General features: G+C 39.2%; 1 pseudogene; it reads right to left on the bottom strand.

The window, feature by feature from the left end:
- Positions 1 to 3,283: 3,283 nt before the first annotated feature.
- Positions 3,284 to 4,793, bottom strand: LOC110579081 (annotated as a pseudogene).
- Between the last annotated feature and the right edge of the window lie 2,895 nt (positions 4,794 to 7,688).

The raw sequence follows: 7,688 nt of genomic DNA, 5'->3' as shown, positions 1-7,688 counted from the left end.
GTGTTAAAGTATGGTAGAAGTAGATGAAAAATACAGATGCTGTAAAAATTTTCCTTAGTAGAATAGTAGGTTAGAAGCTTTGTTGGTTCTCCATTTACTCATCTGAAATTTTACTGATCCATGAAACCCAAAATTCTGAAATCACTGTTCTAGTCTAGTCAACAACTAAATAGTCAAGGTCTTTGCTTAAGCAACTCTACTGGTGAGGAATTTTCTGCTTTCTGAGGAAGACCATGTCATATCTGGCCAGTCCTATTGGAAAGTTCTTTATGTTGCAGTAAAACATAACATTTGTAATCATCCCCCCACAATTTCTTGGTTCTTGGCTCTTGTTCTACCTTGCAGGTCACAGCAAATGAGCCAAATTCCACTTCTATAGGACAGCAATAAGTAATGATGGTTATCATACCCATCTTGAACTTCATCTTCTCTAAGCCAAGCATTTGCTAGTGCTGCACTGACACAACTCAATAGTTCCTCTCTACATTGTGGTCATTGTCCTCCAAATAGTTTCCAGTTTCTATAAAACTGAACAAGCTAAGTTTTAGCTGAAACAAAGTCTACTATATCATTTTTCTGTTTTAGGCATTTCACTCATACTATTTGGCTTTAAGGACAAACTAGATTTGTTGGCAGGCCTTAATAATATTGACACATGAAATTATAGTTAAATCAAACCATAGATATTTAAACAAATTCTTCCTCTAACTCCTATGCCCTCTATTGCATATACAATCAATTGGTGGGGTTTCTATTTGATTCAAGGTTAGGATTTTTTTTTATTCATATCCTAAATTTCATCTTCTTATTGTCAGCACATCGTTCCACACTGCTGAGATTTTTAAAAATATTTTTCTTATAAAATATTTCAAACATTTGGAAAAAGAGATGAATATAATGAAAGGTCATATGGCCAAACCCAAACACAATAAATATTAACATTATACCACATTTTCTTTAGGTTATTATGTTTTTATTTTTTTGTTTTAATTTTAATTTTTTTTTAAAAGATATGAGCACTTTTAGGTCTCTTTTTTTTTTTTTTTAAAGATTTTATGTATTTGACAGAAAGAGACACAGTGAGAGAAGGAACACAAGCAGGGGGAGTGGGAGAGGGAGAAGCAGGCTCCCAAGGAGCAGGGAGCCCAATGCGGGACTCGATCCCAGGACCCTGGAATCGTGACCTGAGCCGAAGGCAGACGCTTCACGACTGAGCCACCCAGGCGCCCCGGTCTCTTTTTTTTTTTTTTAAAGATTTTATTTATTTATTTATTTGAGAGAGAGAATGGAGAGAGAGAGCACATGAGAGGGGGGAGGTCAGAGGGAGAAGCAGACTCCCTGCTGAGCAGGGAGCCCGATGCGGGACTCGATCCAGACACTCCAGGATCATGACCTGAGCCGAAGGCAGTCGCTTAACCGACTGAGCCACCCAGGCGCCCAGGTTATTATGTTTTTAAGCAAACCAAACTTTAAATATATTTGCAGCCCGAGAACTCTGAAATCCCACCCCCTGCCCTCTTCTCCCTAGTTAAGCCACCACCCTGAAGGTGCTATGCATACTTATCATCCCAGATTTATATACCTAATTCTACATATGCAGACAGCTATAGACTATACATACTTTTAAATATATCATAGAATATGAATCACTATATGGTTTGGCTTTTTTAACTCTTTTTTTCTGACCCTTATCCTTGTTAAAACATGAGGTACCAGTTCTTTCATTTTCAGTTGCCCATTTGTCCAGTCTATTTTCTCCATTTCAAACAATGCTATTACACGCATCTTTAAACACATCATCTTACGTCCATGTATAATAGTGGCGATAGGACAAGATGTCTAGAAGTAAAATGTCTGGGTTATGGTTATATATCATTACTTTTAATAGATACTGTCAAATTGCGTTTTAAATCAATAGTACTAATTTGTGTTTCCATTAATAGTGATTGAGAGTTTGCATTATTCCACATCCTTGGCAACACTTGGTGTTATGGGTTAAATTGTGTCCTCCTCCAAAATTCATGAAGTCATGTTGAAAATTCCATATTGAATCCCTTATCATCAATATCTCAAATGTGACCTTATTTGGAAATAGGGTCACTGCAGATAAAATTAATAAAATTAGGTCATATTCGAGTAGGGTGGGTCCTTAATCCCATGACTGGTGTCCTTAGCAAAAGGGGAAACTTGGACATAGGGAGAATGCCATGTGAAGATAAAGGCAGACAGATATTGTAGAGATGTAGAAGTCAAGGAACACCAAAGGTTGCCAACGAACCACCAGAAGCTAGGGAGAGCATGAACAGATTGTCCTTCACAGCTTCCAGAGGGAGCCAACACTTTGATCTTATTCTTCTAGGCTACAGAACCATGAAACAAGTAATTTGTTGTGCAAACCACCCAGTTTGTGGTACTTTGTTATACTAGCTCTAACAAACTAATATACTTGGTATTACCTGACTTTTCAAATGTTTGCCAATATGATAGATATAAGATAGAATCTTATTTCTAATTTTTATTTTCTTCCACAATGATATTGAGCATATACATTGCTAAATTGGGTTCCCTTTTCAAAGAATTACCTTTTTAATCTCTGCCTACTTTTAACTGATTTACCTCCAAGTTTGATGATTATTTTTTTACATAAATATTTTAATTATCCAACAATACTTTTATGAAATAGGTTCTTGGTATCATGATTAAAGGTATTCCTAGCCTGAGGTCTTAATATCTTCTACAATTCATTTTCTAATAATTTCAAGTTTTGCTTTTCACAATTTGTTCTTTAATCTGACTGGATTTGAATTTTGTGTACAAAATGAGGCAAGAATTTATCGTTTTTTATATTTGGATAATCTGTTTTCCAATAACCATTTCTTTCTTTAACCAAAAAGTGAACAGCAGCATTGTTTTTAATGAATTTTAGTCCAGACTACAAAGCAGGGCACTAGCTGTTGCCCTGACTTGTTAGTACACATATAAACATTGGTTTTTTGTTCCCCCATAAAAGCAAGTTACAGAAGTATATCAGATGGACAGGATAAGACATTTGAATCTAGTTTTGAAAAATTAGCCCGGAAGCTAGTAGTACTGTTGCAGTGTAAAAGGCTTTCATGTACTTTTTGCCCAACACCCACCCTATTTATCAGTTCAAATGATCAAGAGATTTTGCGGGAGAATTTCTCTTTTGAGACTTTTAGTGTACAAGGGTCATTTTTCTTGGTTTTGCTGCTGACGTCCTTTACCTCTGTCACTGGATGAGTGAGGGAGCTGGCACAGTTCTTCAGGAGTTCTTCTGAGGCACTTTGACCATGATGGTTTTCACTTAAGTATGTGCCTGCAGCCCATCCTCTCCCAGCTTCTGGCCGCTCTGGACAGCTTGTAGCCACTGAATGGTGATTGGGCCCCAAACACATCATAGCAGTTGACCTACACAGTGCCAGCCTGGAGGGCTTGGGACAGATAATTGGCCTTGTCCAAGTCCTTGGTGAAGACAGCTGCAGCCAGCCCATACTTGGAATTGCTGGCTCTCCCAGTGACTTCCTCTGTGGTCTTGTACTTCAGGATCTGCATCATTGGCCCAAAGATCTCTTCCTTGGCAGTAGTCATGCTGTCTTATATATCTCCAAATGGTGATGGTGGGCTAGACAAAGTAGCCGAGGTCAGCAGTCACCCCTCTATCACATAACAGCTTCACCCCCTCCTCTTTCCCAGATTTGATATAACCAAGGACCTTCCTAAGCTGAGTTTCATCTACCTGAGGTCCCTAGTTGTCAAAGGGTTCCCAACTACACAAGACCTGGCCCAGGTGATGCTCTGCTTCACAGACTCAGTGTAAATATCTTCTTGCACAAACTGGGAACCTGCACAGCAGCACTGGCCCTGCTTGAGGAACAGGGCAAAGGGGGCCTGTTCCATGGCCCAGTTCATGTCTGCATCTGACATGATGATATTGCCCCCCCACACACACACAAACACACTCCAGGGTCACTCTCTTGAGGTTATCGCTCCCTGCAGCAACCTGGACTAGGTGGCCAACCTCAGTGGAGCCCGTGAAGGCTGCTTTGTCCACATCCTCATGGGAGGTGATGGTAGCCCCATCTGTGGGGCCAAATCTAGGAATAATATTAACTATGCAAGGGGGAAAGCCAGCCTCCTTAATGAGGTTGGTCACATAGAGGGTGGTGAGTGGAGTCTGCTCAGCTTCCTTCAGCACAACCTTTCCTATTGCCAGGGCTGGGCCCAGTTTCCTGACTTGCATCAGGAGTGGGAAGTTCCATGCAATGATCTGCCTGAACACTCTGATAGATTCATGGTGGATATAGCTGAAAAAGTCCCCGTCCATGGGAATGGTTGTCCCATGGTACTTATCACCCAACCAGGGTAATAATGGAGGCTTTTGAGGACCATGTCCAGATGACATAGGCTTGCTGTTATCCAGGGTCTCCAAGGCTGCCAGGTAGGTCCAGTCTTGTTCAATCAGATCAACCAGGCTGCTCAGCAGGTGGCCTGTGTCAGATGTGTCCATGTGGCACCAGGGTGAACCCAGCTGGAAGGCAGCCTGGGCCGCCTTTACTGCCCTGTCCACATCTTCCTTGTCTCCTTCAGCTACCTGACAGATGACTTCTCCCATGGGTGGATTGACAGTGGGGAATGTTTTCTTGCTGACAGCACTGTGCCACACATTGTTTGTGAAAATCTTGTTGTAGAAGACTTCAGGCTGTTGGTTGGGTGGCAGCAGCAGACACTAGGTGATGGCCCAGGCTGGGCCCAAGGTCGGCAGCATGCAACATGCTGTGGTGGGAGCAGGTGTGCAGGACCTCCAAGAACCATTTATAATTTTCAGTTTTTTGTTCATTAATTTCTACTAGCACTTCTGTCACAGTTCATGTTCCCATATATGTGCAGCCTTATTTTGGGCTCTTTATTCTCTTCCATTTGTCTTTTTTGTCTAATTCTGTGGTACTACTATACCGTCTTAACTATTATAGCTATTAAGTTTTCATTGACATGAAAAAACTTTTTAGTATCATTTTTCCTCAATTTCTAATTACAGTGCATTGTCACTAGAGAACATAATTAGTATCATATTGAGTCTATAATAGATTAATTATTAAAATGAGTCTTTTTCTGTTTTGGAGTAGTTGCTAAGTAGTTTGCAACACACAGCCCAAGCACTACATGCAGGGCAAATATGTCTGGGAGGTGAGGAAAGAGAACTTCTTTCCCCTCCTTCACAGGTAAAAGAGATGTCTTCTTATACCTATTAAAGAGCTTTAAGAAACAAAGAGCTTAATTCCAGTCTTCTGGAGCTTGAGTAGCAATGCTACTAGTAGAAAGAAGGGGACATTTATTACTAGAGGCAGTTCAGTGTAGAGGGAATAAGCAACCAGCCAAAGAGGCACAGCATGCATCAGGGAGCCATAGCCAAGTGTTTCCAGCTCGGGAATCTTTAAGGAACCCCTTGGGACTACCCTCAAGAGAAACATTCAACTTTGAACATCCACTGAGCATCAACATAGATATGCATAATAGCAGGCAAATAAAAGTTTTCTCTCTCCTCTTCCTCTCCCACTTTTGTCCACCATCAAATTCAAGATGAGAGGATATAGAGAAAGAACTGATGAGAATGGATGGAGGAACCAAACAAGGAAATAGTGCAACTAAGCATGCCTCTTCCGCCTGTGTTAGCTTTCAGTGAGAAAGAGGAAAATATTTCACTTAAATGAAATTGGGAATTTTTGTTATTCACTGCAATATATATTCTTTTTAGTACACATGAAACATTTACAAAAATACAAAAAAAACCCTCAATACATTTTAAAGAATCAATATGATAAATAATCTCTCTTCTGATGATTATATAATAAATTGGAAATTGATAAGAAAATTAATGCTTTAGAATCTTGTATTTTGGGAAAACATGACATATTTCCAAGCACTTGTATTAAAGATTATGATTTTTTTTTAAAGATTTTTTATTTATTTGACAGAGAGATACAGAGCGAGAGCAGAAACACAAGCAGGGGGAGTGAGAGAGGGAGAAGCAGGCTTTCCGCCGAGCAGGGAGCCCAATGTGGGACTCGATCCCAGGACCCTGGGATCATGACCTGAGCCAAAGGCAGACGCTTAACAACTGAGCCACCCAGGCGCCCTAAAGATTATGATTCTTAGAAGGACATCATATTAGTAGTACTTCTTCCAAAAATATACAACGTGAATCTAATCATAAATAAACATTAGACTGAATAAAACTGAGGAACAGTCTACAAAATAAATGACCTGAATTCTTCAAAATACCAATGAATGACAAAGAAATTGCTAAAGAATTATTCCAGACTGAAGGAGGCTAAAGAAACATAAAAGCTAAATATAATGAGTGATTCTGGATTAGACTGTGGACTAGGAGGGGGAAAAGCTATGACAGTCATGACTGAGGCAAAGCAAGAACAAGAGAGTATTATGAACAACTTCATATTACTATCTTTTAAAACCTAAATTTGTGAATTTCTGTAAGAGTATAAAGTGTCAAAATTGAATCAAAAGTGAAGAGAAATATTGAATAAGAAGCATTAAAGAAAGTACAGTCAACATCTTTCTCCCACCTCGCCCCCAAGTAGTCCTAGATTTTACAGATGAGTTCTACCAATCTTTCAGAAAGAGATAACACTGACAGAAGCTGCCCAAGGAAAGAGCAAATGCTGTCCAGCCTAATAGGAAGAGATAATATTCAACCAATTCTTATTTATACAGTTGTATTAGTTGCTTACATTCTGATTGGCTGTGCTCCATAATGATTAAACAGTGAACACTGTCATTTTGAATGATAGTTTGAATATTACTCAGGAAAAGTATAATTAGAATTCCAAAATCAGATGACAAAACAACAAATAATACAATTTTATTTATGCATCTGGATGCAAAAATCCCAAATAAAATTTAGCTTTAAAAAATTCAACACTCTTTTTTTTAAATCATGCATTATAATCACTTAATATTACCCAAGGAAATTTCTACATGAAAAAGCCTTTCAGTGAATGAGTGATGTGAATGGAACTTGTGAACCAAAGGTCACCTAAAATCTTCTCCATAAAAGCAACAAGAACAATGGCAAAAATTGTCCAATCAGCTTATTTAGAACCTGAAAATTAACTAAAGGCTAAAACAATCTGGGGAGCATTTATTCAAGAACAGCTGAATCTCAGTAACAACATTACTTTTGTGGCACATGAACTTGGCCTGTTTCCATACCACACTCCCCAGCTCCATGGTAGCTTTGAAAACCAACAATTCCACAATCACAGGGAAACCAAGAGCATAGCAGTCACTGGAGGGAGGAAAGGGTTGGAGTTTCTCCAAAGCCCCAGATAACTGTCATTATTTGACTTGTCTGGCAGTTCCCATGAAATCTTCACTAAAATGGCTTGTCTTTATTTGAACTGACTCAAGTTTGCCTAATGCAAACAGCTTTCCCCCTGCCCCCTTAAGGGACTTGTCAAAGACATTAAGCAGCAACTGTAACTGTTTAATATCTTAGCTGCCCAAGACACCAATAATGGCTCGGTCAAACAACTTGAAGGGAAGAAAAAAAAAAAAAACTTAAAAAAGGGGGGGAGGAATTCTGGAATTAAAAAGTATAATACCTGCAATGAAAATTTTACCAGAGAGACTCAAAAGCAGATTTGAGC

Source organism: Neomonachus schauinslandi, chromosome 4 (assembly GCF_002201575.2).
Source record: "Neomonachus schauinslandi chromosome 4, ASM220157v2, whole genome shotgun sequence".
In the NCBI taxonomy this organism is placed as follows: domain Eukaryota; kingdom Metazoa; phylum Chordata; class Mammalia; order Carnivora; family Phocidae; genus Neomonachus; species Neomonachus schauinslandi.
This window is presented reverse-complemented; position numbering and strand designations above follow the sequence as displayed.